Genomic DNA, 16,586 nt, shown 5'->3' on the forward strand with positions numbered 1-16,586 from the left:
TTGCAGTCCAAGGGACTCTCAAGAGTCTTCTGAACACCACAGTTCAAAAGCATCAATTCTTCGGTGCTCAGCCTTCTTCACAGTCCAACTCTCACATCTATACATGACCACTGGAAAAATCATAGCCATGAAGGCCATATACAGACAATTATCAAGTACATTTGGGATGCTCTGTTTAAGGGAATACTTGAAATGAAATAACTTGTGTCTCTTTGTATTGATACAATGTATCTTTCCCCCATACAATCTGAACAAGGATACCAACAAGGATGTGGAGTGGGTTGCCATTCCCTTCTCCAGGGGATCCAAGGATACCAATAACCTGTTTTCTCGGAAATAGCATTAATGACAACTTAAAAATGAAACTGTTATGTGTAGACACTAACTGCTTTGAGAAGACTCAATCCTACTCTGAGCAAACAAAAACATCTGGAAATTAAAGGCAGAATCTTATTTTTTTTAATGAGATGGAAGGAAACAGAGTATTTATTTAAAGCTTTATTATACATATACTTTCAAAGGAAAATGTTGAAACATGACAGTTCTCTACAAATAAAAAATGTTGGAGAAGTTTCAGAGAAAAGGAATTCTCCTGCACTGTTGGTAGGGATGTGAGTTGGTGCAGCCACTGTGGAAAACAGTATGGAGGTTCCTCAGAAAGCCAAAAAGAGAATTATTGTATGATTCAATAATCCCACTCCTGGGCAAATATCCACACAAACTTCTTATCTAAAAAGATTCATGTGTCCCTATGTTCATAGCAACACTATTCACAAAGTCACATAGCCAAGACATGGAAACAACCTAACTGTCCATTGGGGTGAATGGATACAGAAGATGTGGTACATATATATAATGGAATGCTACTCAGTCATGAAAATAATGGAATAATGTCACTGCAGCAACATGGATGCAACCAGAGATTATCATTCGGAGTGAAACAAGTCAGAAAGAGCAGATATCATATGGTATCACTTATACCTGGAATCTAAAACATACACAGTGAAGCTATCTATGAAACAGAAACAGACTCACAGACAGAGAGAGCAGACTGGTGGTTGCCAAGGGGGATGGGTTAGCGGAAGAATGGAGTGGGAGGCTGGGGTTAGATGTAAGCTTTTATATAGAGAGAAGATAAACAACAAGGTCCTACTTCATAGCAGTGCAGACTTTATTTTTCTGGGCTCCAAAATCACTGCAGATGGTGACTGCAGCCATGAAATAAAAAGACGCTTACTCCTTGGAAGGAAAGTTATGATCAATTTTCAGTAGACAGCATATTTAAAAGCAGATATTACTTTGTCAACAAAGGTCCATCTAGTTAAGGCTATGGTTTTTCCAGTCATGTATAGATGTGAGAGTTGGACTATAAAGAAAGCTGAGCACTGAAGAAGTGATGCTTTTGAACAGTGGTGTTGGAGAAGACTCTTGAGAGTCCCTTGGACTGCAAGGAGATCCAACCAGTCCATCCTAAAGGAGATCAGTCCTGAATGTTCATTGGAAGGACTGATGTTGAAGCTGAAACTCCAATACTTTGGCCACCTGATGTGAAGAACTGATTCACTGGAAAAGACCCTGATGCTGGGAAAGATTGAAGGCAGGAGGAGAAGGGGATGACAGAGGATGAGATGGTTGGATGGCATCTCTGACTCAGTGGACATGAGTTTGGGTAAACTCCAGGAGTTGGTGATGGACAGGGAGGCCTGGGTGTGCTGCAGTCCATGGGGTCGCAAGGAGTCGGACACGACTGAGCGACTGAACTGAACTACTTCACAGCATGAGAACTATATTCAATATCCTATGATAAACTATAATGAAAAAGAATATAAAAAGAGAATGTATAAAAGTGCATAACTGAAACACTTTACAACAGTAGCTCACAAAACATTGTAAATAAACTATATTCAATTAAAAAAAGAAGACACTTGTTAGGATATTTTTAAAAATAGAGATGGTACAGACATACTTGTGTAACCTACACTTTCTGTTTATGCAATAAGCAATGATCGATGTTTCTTATTCCCTGTATTAAAGATCTGGACCATCCACTGTGTACTATGGCTCCTGCTTCTTGGATGTGCCTTGAGGAGGTGTCAGCTTTCCCACTGATTGCTTTGTTTCACTTCCTTGCTTTCTGAGAGAACTTAGCACAGTTAGCTTCCTGACTAAACTCAAGGAGATAAACTTTTAGAAACTTATCCTTCTTAGAAATTACTGTAATCAACTCAGAAATTACCATACATACTTGTTATTTAGATCTTCTTATTCAGATCTATTTTTAGGTCTTGTTAGTCAGTCCATGGGGTCACAAAGAGTCGGGCACGACTGAGCGACTTCACTTTCACTTCTCACTTTCATGCATTGGAGAAGGAAATGGCAACCCACTCCAGTATTCCTGCCTGGAGAATCCCAGGGACAGAGGAGCCTGGTGGGCTGCTATCTATGGGGTCGCACAAGAGTCGGACACGACTGAAGCAACTTAGCAGCAGCAGCAGCAGTCAGCATATTTATAAACATATCACTATATCACTTTTTAAATATATTTTGTATTTGTCTAAAATTGGTTTCCTTTGTGATTTTACATATTTTATTTTATATATTTAAAGACCTTCTGAGAAAGTGGTCATAGGTCTCACCAGAATGCCAAAGGGGCCATGACACACGAAAGGTTAAGGACTCTGAGAGACTTTTTTTGCAATTTCCCTTTGTCTGAAGATGTTTTCCTCTTGTCTTTGTTTTTGGAATTTTATTTTTTTTCTGGATGCTAAACTCTAAGTGGGCTATTATTTTCTTTCAGCATGTTTAATATATCTATCCATTTGTGTTCTGGCTTTAATGATTGCTATTGAGAAGTCAATGCTAATCTAATTGTTATGACTTTGAAGATAGTCTTCTTTTTAAAACCACTATTACGGTTTCTTTCTTTTTTCATTTTCAGTGAATTGGGTTTAGATGTGTTCTTTTCTCTTTTATAAATCTGTTTGACTGCTTGAAGCTATGGCTTTATTCTTTCCATAGTTCTGGAAAAAATTGTTGAAAATTCTCTGCAAATTTTGCCTCAGCTCCATTATCTTATTTCTTTCCGGGACCTTCTCACTCTGTGCCCTGTCTTTCACTCTCTTCTGTATTTTATATCCTTTAGTGTGTGTGTGGGCATGCTAAGTCACTTTAGTCATGTCTGACTCTTTGCGACCCTATGGACTGTAACCCACTAGGATCCTCTGTCCATGGCATTCTCCAGCAAGAATACAGGAGTGGGTTGCCATGCCCTTCTCCAATCCTTTAGTCTAACTTGTATTATTTGGTTATTTTTCTGGTCTATCTCCCAGTTGTCTGATTATTTCTTCAGCTGTGACTAATTTTCTATTACCATTGTCATTGAATTCTTAATTTGGGATATAATATTTTACAGTTCTAGAATTTCTCTTTGACTTATTTGCAAATCTGTTATGTCACAATTCCAGAGTCTTTGAGTTACAGCTTTTTTTTTTTTACCCTTTCACTTTTTCTTTTCCAATTATATTTCCTTTCTCTGCATTAATCACAACCACACATGGATTAAAAGGTGTAATTAAATTCTTCTTTTTAAAAATAAGTTTAAAATCATTGAGGCAACACATAGAATAGAACTTGGGTACTAGAACTTCTCTCCGGGCCTGTTTCCTTATCTGCAAAATGACGGGGTTGGCAAAGATCAGTAGCTTCCAGAACTTGTTGGATTTTATAAGTCAGTAAAATTTCCAAAAATAACTTGGTATGTGTTAAAGGGTTGTCAAATTTTTATGCTTTTAAATGAGGATATTAGCAAAACAAAGGTCACTATTATTTTAGAAAAGAATGGGCATTTAACACAAACAAATTGTATGGGAAGGGAGGAGGAAGGAGGGTTCAGGATGGGGAACACATGTATACCTGTGGTGGATTCATTTCGATATTTGGCAAAACTAATACAACTTTGTAAAGTTTAAAAATGAAATAAAATTAAAAAAAAAATAAAATTGGAGTAACAGTGAAAAAAAAAAAGAATAACAATCAGTTCTTCCAGCAGATAATCGGCTTGCATCTGCTGGGGTGCGTGCTTAGTCAGGTCAGAACTCTTTGCCACCCCATGGACTGCAGTCCACCAGGCTCCTCAGTCCATGAGATTTTCCCAGCAAGAATACTGGAATGGTTTGCCATTTCCCCCTCTGCAGGATCTTCCTGACCCAGGGATCCAACGGATGTATCCTGTGTCTCTTGCATTGGCAGGTGGATTCTTTACCACTGAACCACCTGGGAAGCCCCTTACATCTGTTATATTGCCCTTATTTTTCTGCTGTCCAGTCCTCAGATCCAAGTTTTAGAACCAGACTAATTAAGGATATGAAGTTCCTTCCAGAATTTACATTATATGGCTTCTAAAATAAAGTGCTAAATATGTATAATTTTTAATGAGCACAATAAAAGATTCATTAGAGAGATTAAGATGGTCTAAGTTTTATAGTAGAGACAGGATTCTCACTGGAACTGGTCTAGTTCAGCCTAAGAATGTCTTGGGGAGTTTTAAATATTCCCAAGTCTCAAGCCAGTTCCCTTCTGATTTAATTGGTTTGGGATGGAGCCTTGACATAGATAGTTGTTTATGGTGCCCAGAAAACTCAAATGAATAGTGAGGGCTGAGAACCACTGTGGAAACCTTATGGGCTTTCCAATCAGAAGGTGTGAAATAATAAATAAAATGAAAAAACCCATAGAATGGGAGAAAATATTTGCAAATGATGCACCTGAGAATGGATTAATCTCCAAAATTTACAAACAGCTCATGCAGCTCAATATCAAAAAAACAGACAACCCAATTAAAAAATGGGCAGAAGAACTACACAAATGTTTCTCTAAAGAGACATACAGATGGCCAAAAGGCACATGAAAAGATGTTCAACATGGCTAATTATTAGCAAAATGCAAATCAAAAGTACAATGATTTTCATACAACTACCTCACACTGGTTATAATAGCCATCATAAAATATCTACAAAAAATAAATGCTGGAGAGGGTGTGAAGACAAGGGAACCCTCCTACACTGTTGGTGGGAATATAAATTGGAACAACCATTACGGAGAACAGTATGGAGGTTTCTTAAAAACTAAAAATAGAGCTAACAAATGATCCAGCAATCCTACTCCTGGGCATATATCCAGAGAAAACTGTCATTTGAAAAGATACATGCACTCCAATATTCATTGCAGCGCTATTTACAACAGCCAGGACATGGACGCAACCTAAATGTCAACCAACAGATTAACGGATGAAGATGTGGGAATGCTACTCAGTCATGAGATAGAATGAAATAATGCCATCTGCAGCAACATGGGTGAACCTGGAAATTATCAAACTAAGCAAAGTAAGTCAGGCAGAAAGACAAATATGATACCGCTGATAAGTGGAATCTAAAAAAAGCAATACAAATGAACTTATTTACAAAACAGAAACATACTCACAGAGAACGAACTTACAGTTATCAGGGGGAAAGAGTGAGAGAGGATATATTGGGAATTTTGGATTAACATGTATACACTGCTATATTTAAAACAGACAACGAACAAGAATCTACTGTATAGCACAGGGGACTTTGCTCAATAACTTAAATGAGAAAAGAATTTGAAAAAGACTGTTCAGTTGTGTCCGACTCTTTGCAACCCCATGGAGTGCAGCACACCAGATCTCCCTGTCCTTCACCATCTCCCAGAGTTTGCTCAAATTCATGTCTATTAAGTTGGTGATGTGATCCAACCATCTTGTCCTCTGTCATCCCCTTCTCCTCCTGCCTTCAATCTTTGCCAGGATCAGGGTCTTTTCCAATGAGTTGGCTCTTCACATCAGGTGGCCAAAGTACTAGAGCTTCAGCATCAGTGCTTCAAATGAATATTCAGGGTTGATTTCCTTTAGGATTGACTGGTTTGATCTCCTTGCAGTCCAAGGGACTCTCAAGAGTCTTCTCCAACACCACAGTTCAAAAACATCAATTCTTTGGCACTCAGACTTCTTTATAGTCCAACTCACACATTCATATATGGCTACTGGGCAAACCATAGCTTTGACTATATGGACCTTTGCAGGCAAAGTTAATGTTTCTACTTTTTAATACACTGTCTAGGTTTGTCATAACTTTTCTTTCAGAGAGCATGTGTCTTTTAATTTCATGGCTGCAACAGATACATGTATATGTATAACTGAATCACTTTGGTGTATATCTGAAACTAACTCAACATTATTAATCAACTATACTCCAGTATAAAATAAAAATTAAAAAAAAAGAAAAACAAAAGAAATTTAGGCCTCACCCTATTGCCTATTCACTATGTGTATGATCAGGTCACTGAAGATGGTGGTTCTCTTGCTCTCTGTACATCCCTGCTTGACCAGTCTGGGTTTCACCTACATTCCACTCACATGACCATCCAATCCTGTTAATGAGTAACAATCTTGCTGCCTGCCCCAGATGCTGATTTACTTGGTAACTGATTAGCCAATAAGTTCTCCTATAAATGGCAGCCTCCCCTTCCCTCAAGTAGCAAAGACTGCTGTTGTGTCTTGCCCGCTCAGCTCTGTCAGAGGTGATGGAGTATTATTGCTCCATGATCTTTTGCTTCTGACTTGTCAGATTCCCTATCCAATAAACCAAGAATGTTGTTATCACTGTCTCTGTGTTCTTTTTTCACTTTTGTGGCTGGGTAATTATGAGGCTCTGCTTCAGAGTACAGCTCAATACTATGCAAGCTTAGCAAGTTATTTATACTTTCTGGCCTTCAGTTTCCTCATCTGCAAAGTAAGGATTATAAAACATGTTTCAATGGATCAAATGAGATAAGACATGGAAATTCCTTTGTAAACTATAGAACCCTGTGTGATAAAGGATGTAGGGGCAGAAATGCTAAAGAGAGCCTAGCATGTGTGGAACTGACAGAAGAAAGACAATTTGCTTATAATGAGAAATAAACAGTCAAAAAACAAAGATTAATTTGGTCTTCAGTGTTTGGCATAGAATTTTCAACTTAAAGCAGAAGTTTCACTATTCATTAGAGTATTGAAAATATTCATATATAAGAGCTATGATCAGGTACATTTTAAAAATCGGGTTCCTACTGCAGTGATACTAAATGCTTTGCCTATGTTATTTATAATCCTCAAAATAACCCCACAAAATCTTATTATCATTTGACAAATGGGGATGCACCTCAGGTATCTTATCATTTAAAGGTTGTTGCTGCTGCTGCTGCTAAGTCGCTTCAGTTGCGTCCAACTTTGTGTGACCCCATAGACGGCAGCCCACCAGGCTCCCCCGTCCCTGGGATTCTCCAGGCAAGAACACTGGAGTGGGTTGCCAGTTCCCTCTCCAATGCATGAAAGTGAAAAGTGAAAGTGAAGTCGCTCAGTCATGTCTGACTCTTTGCAACCCCATGGACTGCACCCTACCAGGCTCCTCCACCCATTTAAAGGTTACCTAGTGCATAAAGAGCAGAATCAAGATTTGAACTCAGGTCTTTCTGACTGACTCCTGTCCCCTTTGCATATGTGAGGACACAAGAATGGCAACTCAGTTCTGGTTTGGTCAACAGTGACTCTAACGCCTTATTTTGTAAGCTAAGTTGTCAGCTCTTAGAAGAGCAAAATGTCTCTTAAGCCAAATCATGCAAGCTAGGTGAAAATATGACCTGCAGATGGACCCAGCCCTGGAGTTTGCTGAGGCCAAGGTTTACAGGATACAGCTGACCTCGATCGGTTAATCCTCCCATTAGGAGGATTTTCTCCATCTCATTCTCATGAGTTGCACTAGCAAATAAAACAAAATAAGAGGTTGTTTGGCAGCAGTTCAAACATGCCCCTTTCAGGTGTACTTGTGTTTTAACAGGGAATTTGTCAATCTAGAAATACATTCAGGACCCAAACATGAATCACCTGTTCTTCAATTTTAGAAACCATGGTCAGAAGCTGTGGAAGATATTTTAGGACAAAACACATTTATTCAGAGCCTCTGGAACTACAATCCTGAAATGTACAGGAAATTGCACAATGTATTTCTATTAATATGTTTTATTAGAAGGAAAAAGGCAAGAAAGATGAGAAACGTTTCAGTACTGAGCAGTCAGGTTTCAGTGAAAGCAAGGGTGTCATCACCCCAATTTAAGATATAAGAGTAGTCACAGGAGTCTGAAGCCAGTGGTGGTCTAAACACAACTCAAACAGTGCTTGATACTCAAGAGTTAACCATTCAATCTCTCTCTCCACAAGCTGCTTCTTCCTGTTCTGCTGCCAGCTACCTTCCTTGACTCTCTCTACTTGTACTGGTGACCTTCTCTTTCTGAGATTTCCTACTTAGTACTACTTCAGTTTCTGCTTACTCTCACTGTAAATTCCATTCAAAATTTCCAAAATATGATCAGATTGATTTGAACAGTTACCATCTGGTATAAATGCCCCTGCTGGGCAGAAGTCTCGCAATAGATCACATCAAAGGGTGCAGACCACAGACAACTGTCTCTAGCTCAGATGTTAACTCCTGGTCAAACTGGGTATGATCAAGTTAGCTGGAACCCTTGATACAAAGTGGGGTGACTTTTGTTTTAAGAACCACCAAAAAAATGGATCAGAAGACAGGTACTCGGTATGAACTGTCAAATATACATTCCATGTAGACACCAGCCCGTTCCATCTACTTCCTACCTGATTACTGTTCAGATGTCCTACTGAACAGAGATGGGATTAGGACAAGGCAAGAGAGGCCTGGGTGTGAAATCTTAGGAGGTACTCATTTTCAGGGTCATGCAAGGGCAGAATCAATGCTTAAGAGTGAATTTCTCAGTAAAATTTGTACTCCAGACTCTTCATTTGCCTCACTCTAGTTCTTGGCCCTGCTATTGAGGGGAAGTTTCCTTTGTTTTTATTTCCCTTTACCATCTCTTACTTCAGTTTTAATGGTGTGTTTACTACTAATACTGGTATTTTTGAATATAAAAATCCATAGCAGTTCCAAAAACCTGTCCATAGGGTTGCATTTTCTATGGAGAGGAAGCATTTAGTAAGTCTTCCTAAATGAATCCTAAAGAAAAATAAATAAGCCACAGGTTTTATTTCACCTTAAAGTAATTTATTTCACCTTAAGGTAACAAAGGTTATTTAACAAACACAGATAGTTTGGAAATTTTGTCATCAATTTTGTTCCTTTCTGTATTGAAAGGAATATAACCAACAGCCCATGTAGTTATTTTTCTGAGCTGAGCTCCAGTGAACTGAACAAATTTGAACTCTCTTTCTGAGGTGAAGAATGAAATATCTTGTGGGTGGAGGGTCAACTATTTTTCAGAGAACAGGAAAACAAGGATACTTTTCCCCTGAGTGGATTGCTTAAAATTGGAATCATGTGGTATGCAACTAGAATTATTTGCATCAGGCTATAAGCTCTTGCCTGTATCTGTTGTGTTCCTACAGAGATGAGTCATTACATAATACTTTAAGTGGCACATCTCAAACACACTGAACTTGAAAATAAACCAAATGGCTATTACAGAGCATGCACTAAGGATAAATGACAATTTTCTTCCCTAGTAAATTAAATGTGGATTATAAAAGGTTACTTTGGTAAAAAAAAAAAATAATAATAATAATAAGATCTGTAGCAAATGCGACAACCAGATTCCCCTTGAGGAATTTAGTCCTCTAGCTGACAAGAGTATATTATCTGCTGAAAACGCAAGACTATGCCCCATTCAAGGAACTGCCCTGTTTACTGATACTGCTTTTCCCAAGCTTATGCCCCCTCCAAGGGAGCAGCTTACATTCAGCAACTGGCTGAAGCAGGGTTATGAAAGCCTGAAACTTTTATATCTGTTACAAAAAGCTCTAAAGGATCATCCCATCTTCAGAGCATCCTGTAGGATCCAGGAGGGCATTGCAACTATCTCACATTTCAACTTCTCCCGCTGACCAATTCTTACCCTATACCCTCAAAGGTGTTGCTCCTACAAGCATCCCTCAAATTCCCACATGCAACCCTCAGAATTTCAGCATTTATTTTCTGGGGACCTGATCTGTGAAAACTGGAACCAGAAGCTACCCTAAGAGATTTTAGAGCTGAATAACTCCCTGGTTGAGCAGCAGAGAGAACTCCATCACGTGGTAGGTAGATGAGTAGTGCCTGACATGCTACAGAATACAACTGTTAATAATTAATTAGTACAGGATTGGGATGTGATACTGGTAGAATAAAATGCACTAAGAGGCATAGCTCAGATGTATAAGAGATATGGGTTATGGTGTCCTTAGAACAGGGCTGGAAAAGTTTTTATACTCCCTCCCCGCCATCAATAAGTAGGAACTATGTCCTCTATCCCTGAGTTTGAATGTACTTTTGACTGCTTTCATCAATAAGATCAAGGCTGAAGTGATCCTATGTGATTTATGAAATTATATTATAAAAGGTTGGGTGCTTCCCAGGTGGCTCAGTGGTAAAGAATCCCCTTGCCAGTGAAGGAGACTCAGAAGACATGGGTTCACTCCCTGGGTCAGAAAGATGCCCTTGAGAAGGAAATGGCTACCCACTCCAGTTTTCTTGCTTGGAGGATCCTGGCAGGCTGAAGTCCACAGAGCTGCAAAGAGTTGGACACAACTGAGCACACACACACACACACATCATAAAAGGTCAGACAGCTTTTTCTAGACGTATTTACTCTTTTTTTCCCAAATGACAGATATTTATTTTTAATCATCTAAAGTGTAGGGTTCAGTGACAGTCTTGTTTATTCTTAAAACTTTGTGCCACCATGTAAAAATTCAGCTGACCTTGAGGCTGCCATGCTACGAGGGAGCCTGTCATGTGGGGAGGTCCCAGAACTCAGCTTTTGAGCTATCCTAGCCCAGGTACCCAATATATGGAGGCAGAAACTTCTAGATTAGGATTTCTCGAGCTCAGTACTATTCACACTTGAGGCCACGCAATTCTTCATTGGGAGGACAGTGCTGACACTGGAGGATGGTTAGCAGTGCCTCTGACCTTCGTCTGCTACTACTAGTAGTACTTCCTTTCCTGCAGTTGTGACATACAAAAACGTTTCTGACACTGCTGTATTCCATGGGGACAAAATTACCCCCAATTAGGAACCACTCCAGATAAATTTAGTTCTCAGCCCTTTGAGTGACCTTAAGCTATCTAATGGAGAAGGCAATGGCACCCCATGGCTTCCCTTGGTGGCTCAGATGGTAAAGAATCTTCCTGCAATGCAGGAGATGCGGGTTCAATCCCTGGGTCTGGAAGACCCCATGGAGAAGGAAATGGCTACTCACCCACTCCAGTATTCTTGCTTGGAGACTTCCACTGACAAAGGAGCCTAGAGGGCTACAGTTCATGGGGTCACAAAAGAGTGGACACGACTGAGTGACTAACACTTTCTTTTCACTACTTTGAAGCTACCTAAGCCTTCCCAGTATATATCCCAGATATCATGAATCTGAGAAAAGCAATTCCTTCCATGTCCAAATTTCCGCCCTGCAGAATCTGTAAATACACTAAAATTGCAATTTTATACCAATAATTTTGGGGGTGTTCTTTTTAAACACAGTATTAGATAAACTGTGCAAGAGAAAAAGAGTAGTTACAATGACTATGGAATTGGATGACTATATAGCTAGAGGCTATAGATAATGAAAATTGAGGATGTTTAATTACCAAATTAAAAAGTGAGTACGGAAGTCAGAGGTTCTTGTTGGCAACATATAAAGAGACTCTTCTCTCTGGAAAGCTGAGTCAGATCAGGTCCCAAATCTTAATTGCAAAAGTAGGAGAACTATAGAAGAAACTGAGTTCTCCAATTTGGCACATTTTCTGCACCAATGGCAGGGTTATATTTGGAGAAGTGAGACCCTGACACACGACACAGGGAAATCTGGGTTAATAGTCTAAAACATCTTGAATCCCCAGATTCTCCTTTGGGCCTGAAAAAGTGGACCAAACTGCTCTGCTAAAGCTCAGTTCTCTCCACTGGCTGGAGTCCCCTGCCTTGTTTTCATTTTCACCCTTGGCCCCCGGGTGAATAACTCGCACTAAACCACCATTCAGTCCAGCTATGGAAGTGCGTGGACTGATGAGAGAGAAAAGGGCTATTCTGTGAGGAGACACAGGTCAATGTGTGCAGCAAGAACTGAGAGAGAATGTATGAAACTCAATTCTGAGGATGCTGGATCAAGCAGGGAACAACATAAAGGCAGATAAGGGAGAGTTTATATAGGAGCACTTTTGAGTAATCCAGGAATTAGCACTCTGGAAAGTCCCCAAGGAGATGATGTTGATGCTGTCTTTGAGGGTGGCTGTTAGAAGTTTGGAGGAAGACAACATCAAGTAAAAAATGCCACACCCACCATGGCAAAAAATAGAAAAGACATCAAAGAGCTAAGGGTATTGTACCTGTTTGAGTAGATGTATCATCTATCAAGAAGAGGACAGATTTCCTCTTGGGCTCTAAAATCACTGCAGATGGTGACTGCAGCCATGAAATCAGAAGACGATTGCCTCCTGGCAGGAAAGCTATGATGAACCTAGACAGTATGTTGAAAAGCAGAGACATTGGTCTACCGAAAAATGTCCATATATAGTCGGGGCTATGGTCTTCCCAGTGATCACGTACAGTTGTGAGAGCTGGACCACAGAGAAGGCAGAGCGCGAAAGAATTGATGCCTTTGAACTGTGGTGCTGGAGAAGACTCCTGAAAGTCCCCTGGACAGTGTAAAGATCAAACCAGTCAATCTTAAAGGAAATCAACCCCAAATACTCATTGGAAGGACTGGTGCTGAAGCGCTAGTATTCTGATCACCAGATGTGAACACCCAACTCGTTGGAAAGGTCCCTGATGCTGGGAAAGACTGAGGGCAGAAAGAGAAGAGGACATCAGAGGATGAGATGGCTGGAGGGTATCACCGATACAATGGAAATGAACTTGGGCAAACTCAGGGAGATGGTGAGGGACAGGGAGGCCTGGCGTGCTGCAGTCCATGGGGTTGCAAAGAGTCAGACACAACTGGGCAAACGAACAACAAAAACAACAATCATGTAATTCAGGAAAATGCAACAGTCCACTATGTTCTGTAGAGGGCCCGGCAGATACTCCATTTGTCAACTTTATAAGGAATGCAGGCTTCCCAGGTGACTCAGTGGTAAAGAACCTGTTTGCCAAGGCAGGAGATGCAAGAGACATGGGTTTGATCCCTGAATCAGGAAGATCCCCTGGAGGAGGAAATGGCAACACACTCCAGTATTCTTGCCTGGAAAATACCATGGACAGAAGAGCCTGGCGGGCTACAGTCCATGGTGTTGCAAAAGAGTTGGACAGGACTTAGCAACTGAGCACCCATGCATAAGGAATGCACTAGTAAAAGGGGAACAGCACTGATGAAATGCCCAGTCATCTTCTTCCAGTGGCTAAGGCTGATGGTAAGAGACGTTGTGTAGAACTGGGGCCCTTGATAGCAATAAAATTGCTAAGAGAGTCATTTCTGAGCATGATTAGAACATTCCTAGCTTCCATTCAATCTCAGTAATAAAGAGTTACTGTAGGTATTATGTTACATAAAATGTCAAACTGTTTCATAAGCTATAAATGTTATTCATACAATGTCCAGGATTGTCATTATCAAGTTTTGAGACTGAGCCATATTAACTCTGTATCACTGTCAAATAACACGGTGTCTGGCATGTAGAAGGGGCTTAATAAAGGTTTATTGATCAGATAATTGTGAAAATTACTCATTAATATGCCAACAATCTCAGGTATATAGATAGCATGGGTTAAAATACTTACATTTAATATTAAAATTACCTTGACAACAATCGATTCACATGCTTACCATGATAGAGTCAGTTCAATTCAATAAAAAATTAAGTTACTGGACCACCAGGGAAGTACTAAACAACAGGTCAGAGACTTTGAAAATCAATGCAGCTTGAAACGGCCATGAAGGCTTCCAAGAGGAAGTGGGATTAGGCTTGTGTTAAAATGACAAGAGAAGACACTAGGAATGGGTGAATATGGAGTGATGGTGCAGAAGAGGTGGGGAACAGATGGTCAACTAGACTGAAAGCCTAGAAGCAATGTTGAGTTTGATGAACTTATGCACAGAGAGGAAACAGATTCCACCAGAATTTCTGATAGAGTGTACGTTGAAGAGCAGTGGATGACTTACTATGGTAAGAAATGAGGAAGTTACTTATTAATACAATTTTTAAGTATTGGAGGTGGTCATGTACTGTTTCTAGCTCAAACATTTACCCCTGTCTCTACCCAATATTTCTAAGGCACCTCTACTCATTAAGATAAATGGTTCAGTGTATTTTAAGATTTCTCTGTATTTTTTTCCCTTTATGTGTGTGGTTTTTATGATGATGCTTAGTCCTATATTCCGGAGAAGGCAATGGCACCCCACTCCAGTACTCTTGCCTGGAAAATCCCATGGATGGAGGAGCCTGGTAGGCTGCATTCCATGGGGTCACTAAGAGTCAGACACGACTGAGTGACTTCACTTTCACTTTTCACTTTCATGCATTGGAGAAGGAAATGGCAACCCACTCGTGTTCTTGCCTGGAGAATCCCAGGGACAGGGGAGCCTGGTGGGCTTCTGTCTATGGGGTCGCACAGAGTTGGACACGACTGAAGCGACTTAGCAGCAGTAGCAGCAGCAGTCCTATAATCAGTTCAGTTCAGTTCAGTCGCTCAGTCGTGTCCAAGTCTTTGCGACCCCATGAAACGCAGCACGCCAGGCTTCCCTGTCCATCACCAACTTCCGGAGTTCACTCAAACTCACATCCATCGAGTCGGTGAAGCCATCCAGCCATCTCATCCTCTGTCGTCCCTTTCTCCTCCTGCCCCCAATCCCTCCCAGCATTAGAGTCTTTTCCAATGAGTCAACTCTTCGCATGAGGTGGCTGAAGTATTGGAGCTTCAGCTTTAGCATCATTCCTTCCAAAGAACACCCAGGACTGGTCTCCTTTGGAATGGACTGGTTGGATCTCCTTGCAGTCCAAGGGACTCTCAAGAGTCTTCCCCAACACCACAGTTCAAAAGCATCAATTCTTTGGTGCTCAGCTTTCTTCACACTCTCACAGTCCAACTCTCACACCCATACATGACCTATATTAGTTGAGGATAAAATTAATGTATTTTCTCTATTTCTTATGTATCTTGCCACTCATTTATAAAGATGTGATGAAAATGGCACTTAGCATCTATCTTTGACCTGGTTCACCAGATCTTTCTCACTGGCTGGCTATATTCCTACTTATAATGATCATCACTCTGCACTTGCAGTGAGCTCTTTTTGATCTAGTTATTATTCTTTCTTTCTGCACATTTTCACTAAACTCTTCTGGGATAAAGTGCTAAAAGGCTACTGAAATTTAGGATGGTCAATGTCTAAAACAATATTTAGAAATTACTTCATCAACCAAACTGATCCACCATATGTTAAAAATATGCACCCTATTATATCAATTCCCCAGGCTTGCATTTCTATAGAATGTATAATTTATGAACAAAAATATTACTTTAGATATGTCCTGAGGGAATTCCCCTGGCAGTCCAGTGATTAGGACTCAGTACTTTCACTCCCTGGGCCAGGTTCAGTTCCTGGTTGGGGAACCCAGCAAGCCACATGGCAAGGTAAAAAAAAAAAAAAAAAAAAGTCCTGAAACTTGACAGCACATTTTGCTTAAAGGAAAAAAGTAAAGGAAGGAAGGAAAGAGAGAGAGAAAAAAAGAGATGGAAGGAAGAGGGACGGGGACAGGGAGGGAGAGAGGGAAAAAGAGATAAAGGAAAATCATGAGACATGGAATCTGTCAGTCCCCTATTTTGCCTCATGTGTGCTTGTGTGCTTATAATATATAACGGCTGCATTAGCAGATTTATCTTTTAGTGGCTAGTTTTTGCTTAGGCAATACTCATGGAATTTGGTTCAGAGACATCTGGTGGAAGTTTCTATCTTTTTAGGGTATAACAAATTTCTTTTCAAATTATTCCAGGCATGAAGAGTAACTGACAGGCACCAAAGTGTACAGTTCTGTGTTCAAGTATATCTTAAACAAATTAAAATATAGACTTTTACTGTTTGAATAATGATTAAACTGAGACAAGACAGAACATGACTTAAAAAAATGCCACTAGGAGTCACAAATTGGCATATTTTCTAATTTCAACCATTTAAAGTTATTGACCATCTAAAACTGGTGGTCTCTGTGATCTGAGCTATAAACTTGTAAATCTTCTTCATGGTATTGCTCTGGAATAGGTGTATTTTTTTTTTTTTTTTAATGGGTGGGTAACTGAGCTCTTCCCAACTGCTTGGTCACTTACATTTCATTTGTTTACTTAAGTCTCTTAGTTTTTGGATTGTACTTATGTTAGTGTGGGGATCCCAGTGGTCTGATGAAGAGAAATGTATCTTTATGAATTAATTGCCTATCTATGCAAACTCTGACTGAAATTTTGCATTTTTCAGTTTGTCATCTCAAATAAAAAGGTAGCCTACAGAAGTAAAAGAATAAGGAAAGACTGGAATGATGAAGACTTCT

This window comes from Bos javanicus, chromosome 28 (assembly GCF_032452875.1).
Source record: "Bos javanicus breed banteng chromosome 28, ARS-OSU_banteng_1.0, whole genome shotgun sequence".
Classification (NCBI taxonomy): domain Eukaryota; kingdom Metazoa; phylum Chordata; class Mammalia; order Artiodactyla; family Bovidae; genus Bos; species Bos javanicus.